Genomic DNA, 26863 nt, shown 5'->3' with positions numbered 1-26863 from the left:
CAGAATAGCCCTCTGGAACAAATCCAGAATTTAAGAAATATTCTTAACTTGGATGAGCAAAATTTCTGTGCAATAGGGTTCTGTTCCATTGTATTTATAGGTTTTACAGATGTCTTCACATATGTTCTTTTCCTCTGAGAGAACATGAAGAAAGCTAAATATCTATAGAAATTCCCGAGAAAGTATGTTTTAAGCAAAACTGTCTATGTGGAGAGAAAAAAAAAAATAAAAATAAAATGAACAGATTTTTGTTTTTCTCAACACTGACTAGTTTCCTTGAAAAGGTTCCAGTAGGGGAAATCATAAAATAAAATGACAAATAAGGTAGCTTGCTAAAATTATTATGCATAAAAAGCTTCCTCTACAGTGTGTTCCAGATGAAAGGAATTTATATCCGTATTTCAATGTTAGTCATACCTTCACTACATAATTCGTTCCATTCCATTATGTATTCCACTACCTTCCCATTAGATCTTGAATCTTTTTATACACTAGAACTCCAAGATTTTATTTGCAGTATTGGCTTAATTTTTTTAAACATATGAATAAGATGTTTTGTATGCATTTTTATTTTTAACACCACGCTGAATATATTCCAGGCACACCATGTCTATGTGAGATGGTTACATAAAAAACAAAATGCATGGTCATGCTTAAAGAAATGAAATGCAGGTTTACTTCTCACTCTATTGAAGGTCAAAGTTTATTTCTCACTTTACTGGAGTTCAAAGTTTAAACTTCTCACTTTGCTGATGTTCTAAATTTATTTCTCACTTTACTGAACACTGCAAGATATAAACAAACCTCTTTAAAAATAAACCACCAAGAGTGTAGTGGAGATGAGCGTCTGCTGTGATATTTCTTTGAGTGAAAGTCAATCATGTGACTAGAGCTGCACGGACTTTAAAAACAAGCTGACTGAATGTGGTGTTTAAAATATCTGAAAAATATAGAGGCATGCATATTTTAACCTTGGCTTTGGATATTAAGAGTGAGCCCAAACCATCCTAATTGTGTAACCACCACGTGGTTGATTGAAGCTATCAGGATGGTATTCCACAGTTTACGACTCCTGCCAGGCCACAGTATTTCCAGGCTCCAAGGTCAGCAATCATCCACTTACTTGTTCCCACAGCACCCGTCATTGGAGGAGGGTGTAGAGAGACTTATGTCCCTTTTTTTCTTCTGAGAACTGTAATGTTGCCTGTTCAACTGCATTACGTGAGACAGAGACCTTCAGAGTCACTGTTTCCCCGTATGGAAACCAAGGAAAGAAAGTCATCAAATGATTCTGTAACTAAAGAGAACGAATTTAAAGAAAATAATTTCCTTCCACTGGGATATAAGATTTTATAAGAAATAATAAGATTTAAGTAGAAAAATATTTTCTATTTTTAACTGGCTATATACACAGGGAAATTCAGTGAATAGATTACAGGGAAATTCAGTGAATAGATTACAGATTAAAACTTTTAGAGGTTTTAAATAATATAGCTCAAAAATATATTTGTGAATTCTTTTCAAAATTCTTTTATTTCTCATAGAAAAGTTTATACTGCTACTTGATGTTTATTTTATACTGCTTTCTTCTTATTTTCTAAGAATGTGAACTCTTTTAATAAAAATGAAGGACAAGTAAATTTGTCATTCTTATATGTTAAACCTACATGTTAAACTTTAAATATGAAAAAAGTTCCTTTATTTATGGTAAGATAAGTTAATGTTTTTTGCATGTCTACTAAATGCCAGGTACTGGGTTGTAGAAATTTATATCAAATTTTTTTCATTAGAGTGAGGAAATGGATGAGAAAGTATGTAAATCATAAGAGGTAGGATGTGGTTATTGCAAATAGCTATCAGAGACAATAAATACAATGAAAATTTAAAGGAGATAAATTTCTTGAGGTTAGGCATGCAGGGAGAGTTTTAGGGGAAAGTAAAGAATGAAGTAATATTCTAAAGTGGAAAAACATTTATTCATTCCACAAACTTCTTAAAAGTACCTCATGTACACAAGGAAATTCTCAAACTTCTGTGGGAGCAATAGTAAACAGGTATGGCTGTGGCCTGAAGATACTTAGAATTTGGTACGTGCATCAGTTGTTTATTGCCAGACAATGCTGCATTATGATAATCATAAAACTTTGGTGGCATACAACAATAAACATTTATTTAGTTCACAACTTCATGGTTTTAGATGATCTTGGCTGGACTCACTTGCTCCCACCTGGGCTTGTTCCTGTGTCTGAGGTCAGCTATGGGTTGCTAAGGTTGCTCTGTGCATCTTGGTAGGGCCTGCTTGTATGGATTGGGGCAGAGGGCAGAAGGGAGCTGGCAGTTGCCGGATGCCCTTGGTTGACATAGCTTGGGCATATTTCATCCTTCAGCAGGAAATTTTCTACTTATGTCACCTTGACTAACATCCCATTGGTCAAAACAAGTGACGTGGTCACGTCCAGAGTCAGAATAGGAAGATACAGCGATTAACAAGGCAAAGAGCATGGATACTGAAGGTGGCAAAGCACTGGGGCCTTTGATGAAATCTCTCTACCAAAGTGACTGAAATGCAAACTACAAGATTTGAATGCTTAAGGAAGGGATACATTCACTTGGGATTTAAGAGTAGAATCAGGATAAATTCAATCTGTGGTGGGTTTGTGAAAAATTTTTCAAAGTAAATATTATTTGAGAAGGACTTTGAAGAAAGGGTTCGATGTGAGAAAATTTCAGTAGATTTAGTGGAGTAAAGACACAGGGGTCAGAAAGCAATCAGTCAAGCCAGGTGACAAAAGAGACACCAATTTGACTCCAGCCTTAGGTTAGGGTAGTGAAAAATCTTGAGAACAAGATTTCCAACACAGACTCAAGTGAGAGTCTAAATTTTTTGGAATGCTTAGCTAATGAGTCTGGATTTTATTTGTAGGCAACAGGAGTCTTAAAAATTTGCAAACAGAGGTATGCTTTTTCTCAGGATAGCTGATATCCAAAGGGGAACTTGTGTTCAGCTATATAAATCTGCTACTACTTATGTTCAAAGTATTTACTAGCCCTAACCAGAGCACCCCCAATGCATGGAATTTCTTTAATAATGATATAAACTGAGGTGGAAAGAGTTAAGATGTTAATGGACACTGATGCATGCAATTTTGAAAATGACTTCTGAAGTAAGTTGTGACTCATTCTCACTTCATACACTGCTTTTGCAAAGTCTTGAAATGTTTTTAGGGCAAATAGAAACGATTAAGACTACTCCAGATAAATAGGAATTGTGGTTACTAATTAAAAAGTAGGAACTGGAACAAAATACAAAGGAATTTTAGAGTAAGATACACTCTCTTATGTGATATACTATCTAATGGGAAGAGAAAGCACATAGTTAAAATATGTTACAACAATTTTATGTGATAGAGGTACTTGCAAGGTTTTGGGATCACTAATAAGAGAGGTCTTATGGGATTAAATTTTTTTTTTTTTTTTTTTTTTTGAGACGGTGTCTGGGTCTGTCGCCCAGGCTGGAGTGCAGTGGTGCGATCTCAGTTCACTGCAAGCTCCGCCTCCCGGGTTCACGCTTCTCCTGCTTCAGCCTCCTGAGTAGCTGGGAGTACAGGCGGCTGCCACCTCGCCCCGCTAATCTCTTTTTGTATTTTTAGTAGAGACGGGGTTTCACTGTGTTAGCCAGGATGGCTATGATCTCCTGACCTTGTGATCCGCCCGCCTGGGCCTCCCGAAGTGCTGGGATTACAGGTGTGGGTCACCACCCTCGGCCTATGGGATTAAATTTTTAGTGAACTACATCATAATTTCATTTGTACTTATTGTAGGACAGCCTAGGACAGAACTGTTTGGATTATAGAGTAGATGCCATCAGTACCCTGTCTACAACCTTCAGATCTTATCACTTCTGTGTCCACTGGCCTACTTTCAACTGCAGGTATCTGCATCACTTTGCTGGAGAATGTTCTCCAAAGCTGCTGATGTCCTTTCTGCTTCACTGCCCATGTACATGGTGGTCTGAAAATGACAAGGAAATAATTCCCGTAGAGAGAATCCTCAATCAATGATTGAAGGAATTGGCATGTAATAAATGCCTTGCTCTCAATTGGGGTAACTCTTGGGTGTGTGTTTTACACTGTCTCCTAGAGTTCCTCAGCAAGATTGATTTTCAGTAAACACAATGGTTACTTACAGGATAGCACACCATTTATCGACTCCCTTCTCCTCCATGTCTCACTTCCCCACTTCCGTATGGGTACCTCCTGGATCACCTCCCAGATAAGCTTCTTGTAGCCAAATGCTTATCTTGGGACCTGCTAATGCAGGCACCCAAATGAAGACATATGAAATACATGTAATGATTTTGTATTAGCCAGTCAAGTCATGTTTGACTGACACTGAAAATGGTGCATGTGTGTATACAGAAGTGATGGGAATGACTAGAGAACTACTGAAACATAAAAGCTCTCCTGAGCCACACTTTTACCAATTTTCTCTCTTAAGATGCTTGAGGCTCCACTTTATCTTCACCAACAAATTTGCATAACATTATCTTTTATGGTCAATGATTTTCCATTCTAGCTCATTCTAATACAATTAGAGCCAATTGAAAGTGATTATTATTATTTTTTTTTTGAGACGGAGTCTCCCTCTGTCGCCCAGGTTGGAGTGCAGTGGCGGGATCTCAGCTCACTGCAAGCTCCGCCTCCCGGGTTCCCGCCATTCTCCTGCCTCAGCCTCCCGAGTAGCTGGGACTACAGGCGCCCGCCACCTCGCCTGGCTAGTTTTTTGTATATTTTAGTAGAGACGGAGTTTCACCGTGTTAGCCAGGATGGTCTCGATCTTCTGTCCTCGTGATCCGCCCGTCTCGGCCTCCCAGAGTGCTGGGATTACAGGCTTGAGCCACCGCGCTCGGCCTGAAAGTGATTTTTTAAATGTAGAGAGATTTATTCTGAAAAAATACAATTCCATTGCATTGCTTTTGTTGTCTAGGCAGTACCAAACTTAAGGTGGGACATGATAACCGGAGATGCCTTCCATAATTGGTGATGAGAGACAGCCATTAGCATAAGTGAAAAATCATTTTCACTTGGTCTTTCACTTAGGACTCATTTTGTAGTCCCTCTCTTTCAGCCATGAAATTTCCAGAAAGAATCACAAATTTGATTTTATAAGAATAATCTCAAGGACCACTTAGTAACATCTATTTTTTGTATTTCTTTTTGTGAAGTGATAATAATTCCCTCATCTCATGTTAAAATCAGGAGAAGTAAAGGCAGGAGCTACTACAGGGTCATATATGAGAAGCTTATTCATTGGTCATAGTTAATTATCTTCTTGATTCCTAATTACATAACTGGAAGAAAATAGCCTTTTAGTCCAAGAATCAGAGCTGCCGTGGTTTTTCTCAAAATGAATGCCCTTATTAAGACAAAATACAATGAATTAAAAATGTTCCCTATTTTAACCCCATAAAATTATATTCCCAAATTATATTTATCTACCAAGTAAAGCTCTCACACTTTCCAAGTCAGTTTGTTTCTAGCCCCTTGCAGCTTCCTTATCACAAGCACATACAAGAGTATTGAGTAATGTACAGACCTAGAAAATGTGGGAAAATGGACCTCCCATTAAAACAACTAGGGTAAATAAAAAAGTATGACCCTGTCCTCAAAGGAAGGACTGAAGAGATGACACATTAAAAAGTACAACGACTTCCTTCCTATCCCTGGAACATCAAGAGTACTTCTGTCAAAAATTGAACTGCTATCCTCCTTAGCTATAAAATATAATGCCTACATTAAATCAAGATATGAAAAAAACAATTTTAAAATATTAGTAATTCTTATGCAGCATAACCTAATTAAACAAATGACTTTTAGAAGTGAGCAGTGTCTGTCAGATGTCCAATTTTTAAAGTTGCTATTACTAGTTCCATTTCATAGATAATGAAATTGAGAACTTAAGAAACTCTCCCAAAGCTTGTATTTCTGGATCTAGAAACCATGTCATTAACCATCATATGATAGCTAAAAAGAAACAGGGTCCAGGAAGAATGTAAGATACCATCTGTTAATTTGAAAAGGAGATGAAGAGATTGGGAACATGAGGTACTGCCCCGCTGGGCTACAGTAACTCTTTTGAACAGAGAATAAGCCAGTCTTAATTTCATTAGATTAGCTTCAGTTATTCATAATTTATGGTATACTCTTAAATTTATGAAAAGAATAAAAATTCAAAGCAGACATTGCCTTTGAAAATACATGAAGTATTTTTTTTTTCATGTAATTTGTTGTGTCTTTGTCCTGTGGGCAATTATATATATTTAGGGAGAAACAAACAAGTAAGGGAAGAAATCTCATTCCAGAAACTTTCTAGTCAGTTACTTTTCAACCTTTCATTACATAAGGTCAGTCTTGAAAGCAAAACATCATCTGATCATATGAGAGTTTTCATGTTAATGAAAAGACTGTGATAATATTTAACTAATCATCAAAAGGGACACTAATTCTTACTTTTACCCAGTCCCATTATTTTTCTTTTTCCACTGTTTGTTTGGCTATATCTCATAGATTTCAGGAAAGATAAATGGCTGAGATAAAAATGTAAGCCATCAACACACTGTAAATATCTTTTAGTGATGTTATTTACTTTCTGTAAGGAGCAATATACCTTAGTCAAGTTGTGCCAAATCTGCCGATTAAATAATATCAAAATCTTAATAAACCCTGGTAACTTTGTCGGGTAGTAAATACACACTCATTAAAGAATGAAAAATGTTAAAGTCATTAAAATAGGAACAATTTCATAGAACTTCTCCACTGGTACCCTAGGTGACAGGGAGACCAGTCAGTCACAAAGATAAGGAATTCACCTAAGATTAAGCAGTAAACTCCACAAATAATTGAAGTCCAACAAACCAGACACTGGGACTGAACCTATTAGTGGCACTGAACATATAACATGGGTCTTAGATTGTGTTCTCCAGAAGCAAACTGTGAGACCAGGGTACATGTGCAAATGATTTATCAAGTGAGTGTTCCCAGAAGAAACTGGTTAGGAAGAGGTAGAAAGAGAGTAGGGAAGGGGAGGAAGTTAAGCAAAGATATAATTTCAAGCAAAGCCTCAACCTTCACTTGAAGGTACCCTGATCCCAAGGGTACCCCTAAAGCTTAGGTTGTATGTTGGAGTTGGTCCTACTTCAAGACAGAAGAAGTGGGGTTGTTTTTTGTTTTTACTCCAGTGGCAGTCAGTTATTGGCTACAGATTGCCTCTAGGGAGATGTGAAAACCTAAGTGTTTCTGACACCTCAAGAACCTGATGAAATAGCCTCATGGTGGTCCTTTGAAGAAGGTTATAGGTGTGAGTTGTCAGGAGTGAAGCACATAAAAACAGAGAGATAGGGACGTAAAACCTGTAATGGTGACCCAAGGGCTTCTGGAGTTGGGGACAGCAACAGCACCTACCACATATACAAGGGGACATGATAGCACTAGTCATAATGCCAATTAATATTTGAGGTTAGTTGTGCTACATTAACCAGCTGTCTTGGTAAAACAGAAAAGCCGGTGTGGCCCTCTTATTGTAAAAAGGGCTGATTTTGGCCCATGCTGTGAGCCATCCATAGTTGATGATCTCTGATCAAGATTAATGGTAAAAAATAAACTTGCTACACTGTTAACACTGAATTCCAGGATTTGCTGCCTAAGCTAAACAAGGCAAATCTACCATGTGACCCCATTGATGAAGTGTTGTCCATAGCACCAAAAACAGAAATTCAATCCATACAAGTCAAAGTAATTCTTTTTTCTCTTTTTAAAGTTTTCTGTTCCCATTAACTCAGCATTTCCCTGCACTTTCAACAAGACACTTTGCAGGAGAAAGAAAACCTCTAAACTAAAAAGGGAAACAGAATTAAATACACATGTTTCTACTGCAGGACTTGTTACTAGTATTAACATACATTGTAAATCCCCAAGAAAGGTGATACTAAATACAAAATTGTTTTAATGAAATGACTGTGTAACCCTTATTGTGTGGGGCATCTTTTAAGACTAATAGTCAGTGGGCTTACTATGGTGGATTCTTGCTATGAACCGTTAATGTAGAAAAATTACAGACTCATTTGATTTATTTTACAGATGCAAATACCCTAAACAATATATATGCATATCGAACCAGTGTATAAAACTGATAATATGCTATACCAAGATGAGTTTAAGCTATAACAATATATAAGCATATTTCATCACATGAAGACATTAAAAGAGAAATTATATGTAATCATTTTGATAGTGGTAGGATAAGCACTTGCAAAATCTATACCCATTCATGATTTTTAACAATATATTAAAGTAAGAGTAGAAAGAAATTTTAAGGTCTGACAAATTTTTAAAAACCCTAGATCAAACACAATTCTAAATGAAGAAACATTTAAAATATTATTTTCAAAATTAATTCTGAGGGCTTCCTCTATCATTACTTTTACTTATTGTATTAGAAGTCTTGACAAGTACAATAAGAGAAGAGAAAGAAATGAGAAACGTAAGAATTTGAAGCAGGGATTACAGTACGTCTCTCATTAGTTGCACGGGATGGTTGTTGACATGGAAAGCATTATGAACTCACAGACAGACTATTAGATTTAATAGAATTTATTAAGTTGGTTACTTATGAGATTAATAATAAAAAGTCATTTATATACTTATATATTAATAACAGTGCAAGCTATTAGACAACATATAGAAAAACATACCATATCTTATAAGAGAATAAATCTAACAGAAGATATGCATGACCTCAATGCAGAAATTATAAAGTTATATTAATAGATATTAAAGAAGACATAAATAAATGAAGATTTTCAAGATTAAGAAGAGTAATATTACAAGTATTCTATTTTTTCCACAATGACCTACAGAGTCCATGCAATTCCAATCAAGATACCAACAGAATTCTACTTAGAAATTGACAAGATAATGCTACAATTTTAACAGGAAAATATAATAGGCCAGGAATAGTCAGAATCCTTTTGAAGAAGTAAGCAAAAAGAGAAGATGAGCTGTACCAGGAATCCAGACATATTATGAAAAAAATGGAATTTAGAACAGGAAGGTAGTGATATAGTAGGATAAATATTAATCAAAGGAATTGACAGAAGCACAGTTCCCAGTAAATAATGAACTTTGGTTCATAGCAGAGGAGAAATTGATAGACTGTTCAATAATACTCACAGAGCTACAGAAAGTGGTTAGTAATTTGGAAAACAATGAAGTTGGATTTTATATTCCACATCATATGAAAAAAATAAACTCCTGTCAGATTAAAGTCTTAAAAGTTTTTAAAGTTTAGAAAATATAGATACATATCTAGAATCAGTAAAAGAAAATCAAGAAAAAATATGAATATAGGGTTCAGGATGATGGTTATCTACGATGATGAGTGGTAAGAATGGGACAGGAAGGAACCATATTTACTTAGGTAGTTATCACAATTTTAGCTTTTTTGTTGGACAGTTGGCTGATGAGTGTATATTATTTAAGATAATAAATTAAATAACAAAATAATCCACAAAAGTATGTTATATATGAGAGTATCACAAACCCAGGGTTGTAATTAATCCATTTATGTAAAACTAATGTCTTAATTCAAAAAGGTACCATTGTTTTTAATATATTTATGCTTCACAATTCAGTATATATAAGAAAAGAAACATCATAACATAATGGCTTTTAGCATGGACATTGGGGTTAGGGCGACATGGGTTGACATCCTGAATTTGCTCTTTAAAGCTAACTGGCTCTGCAAAGTTTGTTAATAATTTTAAGGCCTCAATTTCTTCATCTGTTAAAAAAATAAACCAAATACCTTACTTGGGTCAGTTTTGAGGTTTTAAAACAAAAACATAAAATCATTGTTGCCAGTGATTCCCAATATTTCACAAAAACTTTTCAAATAGAAGAGAAGAGTGTGCGTAGGCATCTCTGGGTAGAAGTAGAAGGAATCTTCCACAAGCATGAGCTATCTTTAGACTCTGTTCTACCTCTCTCAAATCTCATGCTAATTTTGACTGTTTTTAAGTTCTCTTTCTGAAATGTTTTAAATTTCTTATCACGGGTGGAAATAGGGAAAAATAAAAGAGAAGACACAGCGATCCTCAGTTTGTGAACTCGTGTGTGTGTGTGCACGTGCTGTAGCAGGAAGGTCTCAGTTTACACTTGGCTCCAGGGGTAAGGGGCCACAAGCTAAAAATGTGAATCATCAGGACAGTGCCACCTTCTGGAGAGGTGCAAATGTCTCAGAATATCTAGAGGCAGGCTTGTTCAGTTGGGCCATTAAATCATGCTTTGAAGTTTGATGGGATTCTAATGAACTCTCAGAGGATCAAAAAAGAAAGCAGTCAATTCTCCATGTCTTACTAGAATAGATAAGAAAAGATGTTTTAAAATTTATAAAAGGTGAGTACATGTAGTTCATCACTTCTGTGGTGACAGGGCCTTTGAGGAGCAGGGCTGGCTGCCATGGGTGGAATCCTTGGGGGCCCAAATTAAGAGATCATGTATTCAACACTCAATATGAATATAAAGAGAGTAATAGATCCTTGCTGGACCAAAATGATCCCAGTCGCAGCATGTCTCAGCAGAAAGAACGGAGGAGATCTCAAAAATGGGTGCACTTTGCATCAAGGAAAAACAGCAGCAAGAGCCAAATTAGAGCTTAAGACACCACAATTCCTACCCACCCAGGAGTGTAAGTCTGAAATCCACTTTATGGATTACCAAATTCTTTCAGCTTCAGAATGCTGTGATGTGGAGACAGCTTGAAGTCACAGGAATTTCACATTGGATTTCCACAGGAGAAGACTTAAAACAAATTCTATTTTAATTTTAGCAAGAAATTAAAATGATACTTGTACTCACATTTTCATGGAAAAATTTATATCTGTTTCTATTATGTTAATATAGGAGAACTTATGTTGAATCAAGTCTTGCCATATCAGAAAATTGGGCTAAACTGAAGAGAGCTGATACACAGGCAATGTCTCTTTTCCATTTTCATAATCCAATTTGTAAGAATTCAGACTTGCTCAAACAGAGCATTGGAACCAGCTTTATATATAAAGACATAATTTAGAGTAGTAACAAAATCTACTGAGTACCTAAGAATAAATGTGAAAAAGCTGTGTAAGTTCTTTTGGGGGAAAAATTATTTAAACAAGTTGGTAGGGCCAGGCGCGCCTGTAATCCCAGCACTTTGGGAGGCTGAGGTGGGCGAATCACAAGGTCAGAAGATCAAGAGCATCCTGGCTAACACCATGAAACCCCATCTCTACTAAATATACCAAAAAAAAAAAAATTAGCTGGGCGTGGTGGCAGGCGCTTGTAGTTCCAGCTACTCGAGAGGTTGAGGCAGGAGAATGGCATGAACCCGGGAGGTGGAGCTTGCAGTGAGCCGAGATAGCTCCACTGCACTCCAGCCAGGGTGACAGAGTGAGATTCCGTCTTAATAAAAATAAAAAAATAAAAAAATAAACCAAGTTGGTAAAGGAACAAAAGAAAGGCCTGAAAAAATGGTGAGGTATATCCTAACCTGAGTTAAAGAATTCAATATAAAAGATGGCATCTCTCTCCACTCTATCCATCATAGGGAATATATTCAATTCCAGTAGACAACAAAATTTATCACAGAACTTGACAAACTCATTCTAGAATTAGGGAAGAGAAAAACTACAAGAGTAACCAAGATACCCTTCCCTCTTTTTTTTTTTTTTTTTTTTTGTTTTTTTCAGACAGTGTCTCACTCTGTCCAAGGCTGGAGTGCAGTGGCACCATCTCAGCTCACTGCAACGTCTGCCTTCCGGGTTCAAACGTTCAAGTGATTCTCCCACATCAGCCTCCCAAGTAGCTGAGACCACAGGCGCATGCCACCACACATAGGTAATTTTTGTAGCTTTTGGTAGAGATGAGGTTTCATCATGTTGGCCAGGCTGGTCTCGAACTCCCAGCCTCAAGTGATCCACCCACCTCAGCCTTCCTGCTGGGATTACAGGCATGAGCCATCGCACTGGGCCCCAAAACTTTTTTTTAAAAGTAGAAGAAGGAGGGGTGATTTGCCTACCAGTTACTAAGATTCATGATATACCTATAATAATTAAGATAACGTATTTTTAAAAGATAAGGTAACAATAGTGCTCAAATAGAGAAAGACGCCAAAAGAAAAAAAGGAAATAAAATCATGCATGGGGCATTGATACATGAAAATAAAGAGACATCAAATTTGTGGGGGCAGAATGGTACCGGGATATTTGGTTTTCTGTATGAAACAGAATACCTTGTAATTCATATCATGAAATAAAACGAAACCTGATAAAGATTAGCTTTAAAACAAAGTAAAACTGTAAAAGTCTAGCCTATTATCTTAACTACCTCAGAATACAGAATGATTTTTGAACAAAGAGATAAACAATTGAAACAAATAAACAGAGATTATCATAACAAAAAACTGATATATTGAATTGCATCATAATTAAAAGCTTCTGTGCATATAAGAAACTGCAATAGGCAAGTTCTATGATGTGCACCTATTATCTCTTTCTCTTGGTATTCATGACTTTAGATAATCCCCTTTGGAGTAACTTGCTTCTAACAAACAGAATATCTCCACATCAGGTCATGTCATTTCCATGATTAGATTACAAAAGATTCTGATCACCATCTTGCTAGCAGCACACTTTCTCCCTTGCTTATTTTACTGTAGCAAGCTGCCTTGTTGCCTTGCTAACAGCTAGGTAGGAAGTAAGGCCCTCAATTCAGCACTCAACACTACCAAAACCACATAAATGAACTTGGAAGCTGATCCTTCCTCAGTTGATCCTTTGGTTAAGCCCCAGCCCCGAGTAATAACCTGATTGCAGCCTTGTGAAACACCCTGAAGCAGAGGAGGCCTCAGCTGGGCCAAGTCAGATTCCTGACCCACAGGAAATGTCAGATAATAAATGTGTGTAGTTTTAAGCTGCTAAGTTTGTAATAATTTGCTTCACAGCAATAGATAACTCATACAGAGGCCACGAGCAGGTGGGTGTGAGTCAGCGTGGAACAAGGCATGACAATACATATTACAGTCAAAGTTAAACCTTTGACTTAAGATTACACAAGAAACTTCTGCAAGTTATTATAACATAAAACAACTCAATAGAAAAACGGGCAAATGAAATGATCAGGCAATTCATAAAATAGAATCTTGCATTGATAATAAACATGAAACAATGGTTATCTTCACTAACATTCAGGGAAATGAAACTTAAAGAACAAATAATATTTCATATCTGTCTAACTCACAAAATTTTAAACAGTTTGATAAAGTCAAGTGTGTTCTGAATATGCAGAAATGAGAATTCACAGACACTGTCGGTAAAGTGTAAATTGTCCCAACTATTCTGCGAAGCAAGTTAGCACTATTTTGTAAAAATTAAAGGATGCATACTTGTGACCCAGCATTTTCATTTCTAGGTATATGCTGAAGAAGATATGAGCAAGGATATTTATTTGGACATTTTTTTGCAATAGTGAAAAATGGGAAACAGCTCAAATGCACATCAATAGTAGAATGATCTAGACATGCTTAGATGTTCCATACAGCAATTGCAATGAATACATTGGATCTGTAATATTTATATATATATCAAAAAAGGACATTGAAAAAACAAATTAAATAATACAAGACATGACATTATTTATGTAATTAAAATTTTAAAAAATAATATGAATTAAATAATACATGATGATATATAAGAACTTTATTATTATTATTATTATTCAAAAACCAACCAAATTCATCAGGGTCATCACCTTGGGAAAGAAAAGAAAAGAGTGATCCTGAGGGAAATCCAAATTTTCTTATTTTGTTTTTATATCTGTTTTTATTATTTTTATTTTATTATTTCACAGGAATTATATTTTATCTATATTAACTATATTTAAATATAAGCGTGTTCAAATTTTGGGTGGTAGTACAGAGATGTTTGTTATCCTTGCCTTTTGGGGGGAGATACTAATGTTCAAAATAAAATAAATTAAAAATTAAAACATTAAAGATAAAATTATTGTGTGGTAATTATTTCTTCATTGCGTGAGTGATACCCAAGAGTGCCATTGAAAAGAGATTTCCAGAAAATGGCTGAAATACATATATGACAAGGTTTGTGACTGCTGTGAGTGAATATGTCAATGACGAAATTTCCTTACTTTAAGGTCTTATCACATATCGCCATAATGTCAGACTGGTAGGTGGTGTATGAATATTTGCTATTCCAACATTAATGTAGCCTTTTCTTCACACTAAGGGATTTGGAGATAAATATTCCTCACTATCAGCTCTCTTTAACTCACAACTTCATTTATCATTCCTATAATCTGATTGTGTGACTTTTCATTTGCCATTGTGTAACAAACTACGTCAAATTTCAGTGGTTTAAAATAACAACTTATTATTTTTCATGGGTGTATGATTCAGCTTAGTGGTTCTGCAGATCTTGGCCAGGCTCATTCATGTATCTGATGTCAATTTTGGGTTTGGCTGGGACTGGATGATTTAGCACAGCTTCAATAGGACCATCTGGATCCAGTCCATATATTTCTCATCCTACTGCAAGTCAACCCAAACACATTCTTATGGTAATGCCAGGGGTCCAAGAAAGAAAGTGGAAATACCCACGTGCTTTTTCAAAGCTTGCTTGAGTCAAGCCACCGGTTCAAGGAAAGAATCAGTGCAGGATAGCACTATCACAGTACATAATTGCCAGGAGATGTGAAAAAATGGGAACATTAACACAGCCAATCTACCGTAATACTTGAAAACAGTCGGTTTTCCTTGTAGCTCTTGTAGTAAGATTTACTAAGTTGGCCAACTTTGGAAACCACTACATTGTTATTAAATTGGCTACTTTATATTATTCGTGGGCAAATAGCACTCCAGTCAGTCCCCAAATTAACATATTTTATTTCCTGATGTGAATAATGGAAGTCCTGCAGGTGAGTTCACTCCCCTCCACAGTTCCAGTCCACTCCAATAGAGACCAGGAATCACAAATACAAGAGAGAGCAGTCCTGTCCACTTTGGCCTTACAGCATTGGAGGGTTATCAGCTGCCAGTTGAAATTGCCATGTCCTAATTTTGAAGCAACTCTGGATGGTGGGGTAGCACCTTTCCTTATGCTAAATTCTCCTCAAGGTCAAATTGACCCTCTGAGGGGAAGGTCTGTGTTCTTTTAGCCCCTTACTTGGATATTTTCCATGTTCTATTGGGTCCCAAAATGGTAGAGAGACACAGTTTGCTGTTGGTAGCCCTTTGGTGGAGATTAAGACTACAGTGGAACAGAACTTCTAGGGGCTACCATACCTTTCGCTGATACTCTTCTACAGAAGGGTGTCCTGCAGGCAGGTGAGATGCTATCCACACTAGTGAAAGGATCGTTGCTGGTTAGACACCTGGAAAGGAGAGACACTTGCTGCCATCAAAACCATAGCTGAAAACATCCTTGAGTTGTTAGGATCAGTGAGAAGAGATATAAATCCTGGCTATTAGAATTCTCAGTGCCCAGGTCTTTCAGTTCACACAGAGTAAAATTCTTTTGCTTGAGGCAGACCTGGTTTTACTATTTAAATAATTCTTACTTCAGAAACACTAGGCTCCTCCATGGATTGCTCTGCTAAACTCAAATATTGGAGCTGATTTTTGGATCAACTTATCTTCAGACTTATAACTTTATTTCAAGTTATCTGTAGCTCTCTGCTGCGACTGGATCTTTGTGGCTGTCACTGTGGTGTTAGCCTTATGAATCTCTCATTTAGCAGGAAACGTTTGGATTCCTTCTTCCCAGGAGATTCAGAGTACCTTGAGTAAATTAACCTGCCTCCTCTATCCGAGACTAGCTCTGACAACCAAGCAATTACCTTCTCACAGTACCTTCCTTTGAACATTACAAATTTGCCTAAATGATAAGTATTTAAAACACACATTAAAAAACCATTTTTATTATCCCAGTCATTGGATAGGCAGAGAAAACCAGGTGACAGGCTCTTTGAGGTTAAGTGTGTAATTTTCAGAGGATTGAAAGGCTTCATTCAGGATGAATACAAATTAGTTCCATTGTAGATGTGGTCCTACATTTCCACACATAAATCTCAGTCCATACTTCATTCACTACAAATACACACATGACAATTAATAACACACACACACACACATATATATGAATACATGTGAATAATACAAATTCAACCTTAATCCATTCATAAACAGTCCTTTGCTCAGTACCCACGTCGTGCCAGGTACAGTGCCAAGTGCTGAGTTATATCAAAAGAAAATGAAGACAAACATGATATGGTTTCAGTTCTTAAGCACCTGTGTGGTTTTAAGGCAGGAACAGCTATAGGAAAACATGAGCATTTTGGCGTCAGCACATTTTTTGTAATTTTGCATAAATATAAACACATGTTGTTCATCATCGGAACTCAGAGAACATGGATAAGTTGTTTGCAATTCACAAGGCTAAAGCAGTTTTTAAGCCTTCAGAGATGCTTTAAATAAAAGTTCCAGGACAGAATTTATCAGAAGCAGGCCTGTTGTGTACTTGGAAAAGATAACTAAGGTGAGTCAGCTCCTGGCTTTTTCTTTTGATATAACTCAGATGACTGTGATTTTGCCAAAGTTATAAATGGCCAGCAGGCCCTTTGCTGAAACATATTTTCTTTATGCTGAAATGTAAGTTTTATATCTTCTACTTTGGTAAATTTTATGCACATCAACTAGAAGAGGCATTTTAGAGAAAAGGCATAGATGCATGTTGAACAGTGATACCTGTCTCACTACTCAACATCCTCATTAGTACTTTGTTTAAATTACATTTTTGGAAATTCTCCATATGGATAATTATGAATTGGTAAAGTATTCTTTCAACTGATGTCTACATTCAGCACTAGAAAGATTATTAAATAATCTCTCCCACATTTTTGCATTAATGATTTCACTTTGAGCCAGGCTTGATAATTACAAAAACAATTGAGTGTTAGCATATCATTTCATTTTCAATAATTTGAAACATAGGGTGATACCAGTTTCTGAGATTTATACTAAGACCTCAAGTAAAAAAGACAGAAACAGAGTAAAAGAATGGGGGGGGGGGGGGAGAGAGAGAGAGAGAGAGAGAAAGAGAGAGAGAATGAATTTCCTATCTAGATTCCAGAGATAGAAAAGGGCTTAATTCTTTAACAATATTAGAAGGAAATAACTTTTCTTCCAACTCACTAGAGTGACCCTTGAAATATGGAAAGAATCTATTATCATTATTTTAAAGGCCTAAAGCAGAACTGTATATTTAAAAGCATATGCCTAACACTTTTAGAAAGCATGAGACATTACAAAAGAATGTAAGCCATAAAACATAACTGTTTTTCAGTATTTAAGGAATTGATTTTACTCACTTAAGGAGTCAGGAATGGGTATAAATCAGTCCCCAATAATTAGTAATATAATTGGCAAGAAGTGATTATATAATACCTGAAGTCAGTCAAACATGGGCAACCTAATATGGTCAGGAAAAGCAATAACCTTTAGGATACTAAACAGGAGGTCTGGTCTACATTTTTAGAAGGGATGTGGACACAAGGTTTAGTATTTCATGTGGGTGTCTCTAAACTTAATATGGGTATTTCCCAGGATGTAAAGAAAGCTAATCATTTGCTCTGTAAACATTTGTTTGATATATTTATTCTAGTAAATAACAGGAATATTGGGCATTGAGTCATTACATGGAATGAATTTTTGTCATTGATTGGAAGGATACTTGTTTATTATAAAAAGTTTTAAAAAATAGATATTCAACTGAAAGGACAGCATTCCTGTCTATTTCTGAAAATGGTCAATTTTCTAGTTAATTACTGGACAAGATGTGTTCCGCTGGAGGACACTGGTCATGAACTCCCTTTGACTCTCAGAAAAGTCAAGTGGCTGCCTTCCTGTGTCTGCCTCTCCCCAGGAAATCACTAACTAAAGTCAGAATCCTGAACTCACTTATCAAGAACTTTAAATGCTGGGAGAAAAATCTGACATCATGAGCATCCATATCTTTGCTGCTTTCTGGAAATGCCTGTTGGATCACCCATGGAAACGTGTAGGAGGAAAATGAGCAATAGGGATTTTTCAATTTGTTAGGTAGAACTAGTGCTTCCAGTTAATCATTCATTTATATTCCTCCTGTGGCTTTTAGATAAGTTTTATATTATTTATTGTTATTACATGAATTCATATGTAGATTCTATTGCCAAATTTTGTTCCTAAAATAGCAAATAAAACTAAAGAGCTTTTGAGCTTATACCCTTCCATACTGTATCTTCATACAGTATGGTAATACAGGTATTCATACAGTATAGTACTTTATACCATACCCTTCATATTGTATCTTTTTATTCCTTTTGCTGTGCGCATACATCGTATGTGACTGTGTATGGATGTGTGTATATGCATTCATATACTTATAAACTACATGTAAAACAGATGGTTAAACCTTTTTTCCATATAGTTTGGCTATTTGCATTTCCTCTCCATGAATCCTATCTATAACATTCAAATGAAGAGCTTATCAAAATATAAATATACAGGGATTTTTGATATAGGAATTACTTCATAGGTTGTGTCACTGTTTAGGTCACTTAGAAAAATTTTAGACATCTTTCCTTGTCAGAGCATAGAGAACTACCAATTTCTTTTCAATTGCTGAATAGGTATTCCATAGAGTATATTTAACGTATTTCATTCAAATATTCCCTTTTTGTGCCGCTTTGCACACGTTTCAGGTTTTTCTAGCATAATCAGAATTAGAATTGTTCAACGAAAATACATATTTTAATTCTAATTTTAAAGGAATTCTGTGAAATTCTCCTTCAAAATAGCTGCACTAAATTATTCCCAGCAGTCATGCATGAAAGCTAATGTATCTGTCATCCTTGCCAGCACTTGAGACTGACAGTTTTAATTTTTTGCCAAGCTGATGCAAATTATCGCATCAAATTTTGTTCAAATTTTCAGTTCCCTGGGTAACAAGTGCAGTTGAGCATATTTTCCATATAGTTATGGGCCAGTTGCATTTCTTACCTTGAATTTCCAATTTATGGAATTCAAATAAAAGGCAATTATTGGCCGGGCGCGGTGGCTCAAGCCTGTAATCCTAGCACTTTGGGAGGCCGAGACGGGCGGATCACGAGGTCAGGAGATCGAGACCATCGTGGCTACCACGGTGAAACCCCGTCTCTACTAAAAAATACAAAAAACTAGCCGGGCGAGGTGGCGGGCGCCTGTAGTCCCAGCTACTCGGGAGGCTGAGGCAGGAGGCGGAGCTTGCAGTGATCTGAGATCCGGCCACTGCACTCCAGCCCGGGCGACAGAGCCAGACTCCGTCTCAAAAAAAAAAAAAAAAAAAGGGCAATTATTATATCAATGGGTGTTAGACTATTATTTTTGTCTATCTTTTAGCTATATTTGGTGAAAGTATTTTCTCGTCAAATTGAAGAAATTACTTATATATCTTGAATATCTATTTAATTTGTATTATAAATTGTTTCCCTGGTTTATGGTTTGTCTTTTAATTTCAATAATCCCATATTTTATAATATAAAACCTTAAAATTATGATATGATTTAAATTTGTCAGACTTTACAGCATTGTCAGACCTTTTCAAAGTCACAAACATACTCTCATTTTTGTTAAAGTTTTGTTTACATACGTTGATTTTAATCCATCTGGAAATATTTTTTGTAAGTGGTGGGTGGAAGGTAGGGTTTGAACTTTTTTTTTTTCCAGATGGAAAATCTGTTGCCCAATATCATTTAGTGACTACTTTATTCTCTTGCTAATAGGAGATGCCACCTCACTTACATATGAAATTCTCATAGATGCACATGTACTCTTGACTAATTTCTCCCATTTAAATTTATAAGATTATACCACTTACAAATATTAGAAATTTAACTATTATTGGCAATAATTAATTATGTTCTTCATTCATTTAATAATGTTTATTGCATGTCTATTATGTGCCAATCCCACTATTCTAAGTCTTGAGAGAGAGAGCAATTGGCAAAACAGACTAAGTCCCTGTACTCATTGCTGTTACGTCTCTAAGGGGTGGTGGGCCAGAGAGCACCACACAACCAATAAGTATGATGTAGCTGAACTGCAGGGTGTCAAACTTAAAAAAAAGTCGACATTCTCTTATATAGTGTTAAAGACCTCATCCATTTTATCTTCACCAAGATAAGGTATCTGGTTTTTTGTTTGTTTGTTTTTTAACTTCTTTCTTTCTTTCTTGTTTTTTGAGACGGAGTCTTGGTCTGTCACCCAGGCTGGAGGGCAGTGGTGTGATCTCCGCTCACTGCACCCTCCGCCTCCCAGGTTCAAGCAATTCTCCTGCCTCAGCCTCCTGAATAGGTGGGATTACAGGCATGCGCCACCACACCTGGCTAATATTTGTATTATTAGTAGAGACGGGATTTTACCATGGTGGTCAGGCTTGTCTCAAACTCCTGACCTCGTGATCTGCCCGCCTCGGCCTCCCAAAGTGCTGGGATTATAGGCGTGAGCCACCGCGCCCAGCCTAACTTACTTATTTCTAAACTTCACATCAGGGTGATCACTATGCAATACTCTGAAACTATAGAAAAAGTACATGGCAAGTCCTTTTTCCTCAAAAAATTTGAAATCAATCCGAGGAAACGAGACAGCAACAATCAAAAGGATATTATATAAATAGTCAAAGGGCCTAATAAATGAAAGACTTCAAGATAGTATAGCTTTAATTTTAATATTAATAAAATAAACCACAAAAACATGGCAACTTGAGGGACCAGGTCTTTTTGATGTGTACAAATTGATCTAAACTCTACTCCAGTTGTAAGTATACAAATGATTGGATACAAAGAGCATGGCATTCTTGATCAGGGGAATTTCATTAGTTTTACTGAAAAAAAAAAAAAAAAGCATGTGTTGTTAGAGAATAGACTGAAAAAAAGTAGTACAGAGAGAGCTTTTAGAGGTCCTTAAATAGCTAAGTAGTTTGTATCTTATCTACATCAAGGGAAATCAAAAGAAAACTTTTTAGCAGAGCATGGTCAATGTGTGACTTCAATGAACCAGTGGTCCTGGAAACCTTGAAGATAAAACTTCTCTAGACAAAAAATCTGTCTTCTTTACCTCAACTTTTCTTTAGATTTTTCTCTTCTCCCAAAGAGGTTCAGTGTCCTTGGGCTGACCTTTTCTCTATAGTAATGCCTTTTGGTATTTCGGGCACTCCAGAAATACAAAATATTCTTCTCTATTTCTCAACTCCCATGGAAAAATTAAATAGCCTCTGCCACATATATAATGAATCTAAAGATAACCCACAAGCACAGATTATCATGGCTGCTCTCGAACATACCTCTCCTGTAAAATACATTTGCATGTAACATAAGTTGCTGAAGAAAGTCAAGAGACAAAAATCTCTTTGCTCAAAAGTGTATGAGAATTTCTGTTTCTGGGGTAGCCTGGGAGGAGAGATGCTTTTGTCTCTGGGTAAGCTTTAGGTCCTGTGGTAGCCTCTAAAATGACTCCCAATGGTCCCCACCTCTGAGCTTTCCTCTGTTCATGTCATCCCCTTTTCTGAAACGTAGCCTGGACTTAATGTTTTGCTTCTGACAAACAGGATATGGTGAAAGTGATGACATGTCGCTTCCAAGATTAGGTTATAGAAGACTGGTTTCCATCTTGCCTGTTCTCTCTGACTCTCTCTTTAGGTCATAATGAATGCAAGCCAACTGCTATGTTGTAAACTGAGTGATAGAAGGCCCCCATGAAATGGAACTCAAGGAGGCCTCAGTCTACCAGCTAATGAGGACATGAATACTGTCAACAAACATGAGAGTGAATTTGCCCCTAGTGGAGACTTGAGCTGGCTGCAACATTAGTTCGACTGCAGCCTTGTAAGAAACTTTCAGACAGAAGACCCAGCAAAGCCACACCCAAATTCCTGACCCAAAGAATCTGTGAGATCATAAATAATTTATTGTTTTGACAAGCTGCTAAGTTTTGGGTAATTTGTTGTTCAGCAAACGTAACTAATACAGGCCACCTCCCAGCAGAACATTTTGTAGCTATTGTAGGACTCACAGAATGTTGGCATAGGAAGAGATTGAAATCAACTGGATTTATGCCCTGTTAGATGTTTGAGACCCCTGTAATTTCCTGCTTATGATGGTCAAGTCAGACCTGCACATCTCCCATGCTGTAAACATCTTAACACAATTTTCGGTTGACTCTGGAAATTTCCCGTTGACTCTGGAAATTTCCCCTGTAATAGTCTTTTAATAATGATGAACTTTCATGTCTCTGTGATGAACTATCATTCATGCTGGCTTCTCATTTTTGGTAAGAAGAATTATATTATCAATTAAAATTGATGGGAAAGGAAAAGTATGTCACTTAGAAGATCATCATTCCTGGTCTAACCCATCTTTCTGTAGCTGAGTTTCCCGTGTAACAACATGTAATCTCAGAAAACTGAAATGGAAAATGTCAACTTAATTGTGCTCTGAAGCCATGATAAAAAGTGAAAAATGAATTATCTCTGTAGTTGTAATAAACACTGACAAATATTTCTTTTTAAAAAAAGATAAAATACATCTAACAAATTGTATAGTCATGTCAGTGATTTGGCTTTTTTAGGAAGAAAATCTGCACAATGATAATTCATAAGCTCATAACATTAATAACAAGCTCTCAATTAATAACAAGCATGAGACAGCTGCACTGCATCTTGAAATCCCACAGCATTTCCCAACTGCATTGCTAACAAATTGAAGTCATACACCCAAATGTGGTGAAGCAATCCATTCACTAGCAGCTGTGAAACACCGGTCAGCTGAAATAGACTCTGAAGATAATTTAACTGGCAAAAGCAATTGAAAAAATACTGCACTCATGGATGATTTGTGAATCCGAGGCTATTGATATCCTGCCCTTATCCCTTGAGACTCATCCCTGAACTATGAAGCCTGCTTATTTCAAACACCTGTTGCTCTCTGCCTTTGCGCTTTAATTCTGACCTATGTTCAGGACAAACCAGAAATGCCGGAGGAAGGATAACGTTCTTTATCCGAGCTTCGACCAGTGTTGGAGTAGAAGTTGGAAGACAGATACACAATCTCCCTTCGTTTCTGTTGGTGTAACTTCAATGTATATTCTACATTGTCTCCCAGAGTCTCCCCACCCATCTACTCACATTTAAGTAGCAGTTGCTCACAGTAGGAACTGCTTTATAATGTAGCCTTTATTGCCTGACTTTCCTTCCTTATTTTCCTACCCCACTCCCAGTGTTTCCCGAGATCACTTCTAATAACTAGCAGTGTTACTAATATCACTCAAACTATTTGGACTCAAATCCATGTCTCCACTTCCGTTGCTAGGGAAACCCAATTTAAGACAACTTATTTGGAAGTTGCGTGTTTAAATCAGGTATTATACTCAAAGAATTTGGGAAGTTTTATACCCACTGAAATGCTTAACAACAGAGGACACAAAATGCAGCAAGTTTTCTTGAGTAAGGAGCCAAAATCAGACTTGGGACACTACCTTTTGAATTTTTGTTACATTTTCCTTTATCTATTTTCAATTTTGAAGTGGTTCCAGAAGTCCATTAGCTTTTATTACAACAGAGATTTCCAACATAGTCTTCAAACCTTCATGAAACAGAGGGTTAAATACAGTATTCCACAACCCAAAGAGACTGTGGATATTTGTATCCACAGAAAGGTTCACAATATTAGCAATAACTATACCTTAATAAATTCTTATTATGGAATAGGAAATGTGTTATTATACATATTTACCCATTCTGTATTCAAAATAACCTTAAGCTTTAGGTACTGTTCTTGTTCTATTTTGTCATTTTGTAACAGATTTAGTGTTGACATAAATGACATAAAATCTTTACACAAAGTACAATTTGACAACTCTAGACATATATATATATATATACCCATGAAATAATTGTCACCATTAGGATAGTGAATATACCACAAGCCCCCAGAAGCTTTCTCATGATCCTTTGTAATTCCTCTCTATTCCTTACCTTTTCTCCCCCGCGTTCCTCAGGCAATAGCCAGTATAGATTAATTTACATTTTCTAGAATCTTACGTAAATGAAATAATACAGAATGTACTCGTGCTATCTGACTTCTTTCATTCATAATTATTTTGAGATGCATCCATATTATATATATCTATAATTCATTCTTCTTTATTGTTCAGTTTATTCTGTTGTATGGACATACTACAATTTGTTTATCCATTCACCAGTTGAAAAACTACATTTTTAAAAATCCATCTACCTGTTGACTTATTCTTTCCAGCTTTTGATTGTTATAAATGTAAGCATTTTTGTATAAGATTTTGTATGTATATAGGCTTTCATTTTGGAGATATAAACATTTATATATGTTATATATGTATAACATTTTAAGAAATTGTCACTGTATCATTTTATATTCCCACCAACAATGTATGATAATTCCAGTTTTCCACATCCTCACCAATACTTGATATTATTAGGCCTTTAATTTTTAGCAGTTCTTACAGGTGTGTAGTGGTATCTCGTTGTAATTTTAATCTGCATTTACTACTGATTGATGTTGAGCATCTTTTCATGTGCTTATTTGTCCTCTGCATATCTTCTTTGGTGTTCAAGTAATTTGCCAATTTTTACTGATTTGGAGCTTTTTTATTATTATTTGGATTTGAGAGTTATTTACTTATTCTGCATACAAATCCTTTATCCAATATATGTCTGTCAAATATTTCTCACATCTGAGGTTCATTTCTTTTCATTCTCTAAATACCATTTTCTGAAAATAGCTTTTAATTTTGATGAAGTCCAATTTGTCAATGTTTTCTTGTATGAACTATGCTTTAGGCATCTTATCTAAGAACTCTGCCTAACCAAAGGTCATAAAGGCTTTTTCCTTTGTTTTCTTCAAGATGTGTTAAAGTTTTAAGTTTAATATTGAAATCTGTGATTCATTTTGAGTTAATCTATGTATATATACTAAGAGATATGGATCAAAGTTTATTTTTTGTTTGTTCAATATATCCAGCACTACTTGTTTAAAAGACTATTCTTTCTCCACTGATTTTCCTTTGCACCCGTTCCTAAAATCAATGGTCAATGTATGTGTAGGTCTATTTATGGAATTTCTATTCTGATCTATTATTATCTTTGTCTACCTTAACACAAACATGACACTGCCTTCATTATTATAGCGTTATAAGTATTGAAATCCAGTAGAGTTACTCCTCCAAATTTGGTTTTCTTTTTAGTTATTTTGGCTATTTCAGGTCCTTTGCACTTTCCTTTGAATTTTAGAATCTTGTCAATTTCACAATAAAATGCCTACTCTGGTTTTGATTGAGATTGCTTTGAATCTATTGATCAAATTGGAGAAAATTGCCATATTAACAATATGAATCTTTAGATTCATGAGCATAAGATATCTATTTATTTAGATCTTCTTTAATGTCTCTCAGTAATATGTTGCAGTTAAAACTGTAGTTTTCAATGACTAGCATTGCCACATCTTTATTCAGGCTTATCCTTAAGTACTTTGCATTTTTGATGCTATTGTAAGTGGTGTTATTTTAATTTCTGAATATTCACTGCTAGTATATAGAATAATAATTGATTTTTGTTTATTGATCTTGTACTCCGAAATCCTGTTCAACTCAATTATTAGTTCTAGGAGGTTTTTTTGTAGATTTATTTGGATTTTCAAGATATAATCTAGTTGTCTTTGAATGAAGACAGTTTTACTTCTTCCTGTCCAGTTGGAACAATTTTAATTTTTTTCTTGCTGTATTCAGAAGGTGAAATCTCCAGTACAAAGTTAAATAGAAGTGGTGAGAGTGAACATCCTTGTCTTGCTCTTGATCTTAGGAAGAAAGCATTTAGTCTTTCACCTTAACTATGATGTCAATTGTGGGTTTATTGTATATTTTGTTTATCATGTTAAGTAATAACATGATTACATGTTAAGTAACAACATGTTAAGTAATAACTTCCCTTACGTTGCTAGTTTGCTGAGAATTAATCTTAAGAATGGATACTAGATTTTACCAAATCCTCTTTCTACATTTATCAATAAGGTCATGGGGTTCCTTTTAGGTCTACTAATATTGTGCATTACATTGATTATTTTTTTTAATGTTACATAAACCCTGAAATCAATGGATAAAACCTGATTGTCCATGATATATTACATTTTTTTTTTATCAACTGATTTCATTTGCTAAAATTTTGTTTAGAATGTTTGCACATGCATTTCTGAGGGATTCTGGTTTATAGTATAACGTATCTTGTCTGTCTTGTGTATTAGTAGTGTGAGATATTCCCTGCTCACCAATTTTCTGGATGTATTTGTATGAAAATTGGTATCATTTCTTCCTTAAATGTTTGCTAGACTTCAGCAGTAAAGACAGTTAAGCCTGGAGTTTTCTTTGTGGGAAAGATTTTAACTATAAATTCAATTTCTTTAAAAGATATAGGACTATTCCACTTATATATTTTTCTTTTTTTTTTTTTTTTTGAGACGGAGTCTCGCGCTGTATCACCCAGGCTGGAGTGCAGTGGCGCGATCTCGGCTCACTGCAAGCTCCGCCTCCCAGGTTCAGGCCATTCTCCTGCCTCAGCCTCCGAGTAGCTGGGACTACAGGCGCCCGCCACCACGCCCGGCTAGTTTTTTGTATTTTTAGTAGAGACGGGGTTTCACCATGTTAGCCAGGATGGTCTCGA

General features: G+C 35.9%; 1 long non-coding RNA gene across 1 annotated transcript in view; it reads right to left on the bottom strand.

Moving 5' to 3' along the window:
• Window positions 1-14974: 14974 nt before the first annotated feature.
• The window catches only part of LOC116270698, a 51275-nt gene continuing 39386 nt past the window's right edge, over window positions 14975-26863 (bottom strand). The window contains exon 5 of the long non-coding RNA XR_004178862.1: window positions 14975-15479. This is a non-coding gene — a long non-coding RNA (uncharacterized LOC116270698). The remainder of the gene's footprint in view (window positions 15480-26863) is intronic.

The sequence above is a fragment of the Papio anubis genome, chromosome 16 (assembly GCF_008728515.1).
Source record: "Papio anubis isolate 15944 chromosome 16, Panubis1.0, whole genome shotgun sequence".
Taxonomy (NCBI): domain Eukaryota; kingdom Metazoa; phylum Chordata; class Mammalia; order Primates; family Cercopithecidae; genus Papio; species Papio anubis.
This window is presented reverse-complemented; position numbering and strand designations above follow the sequence as displayed.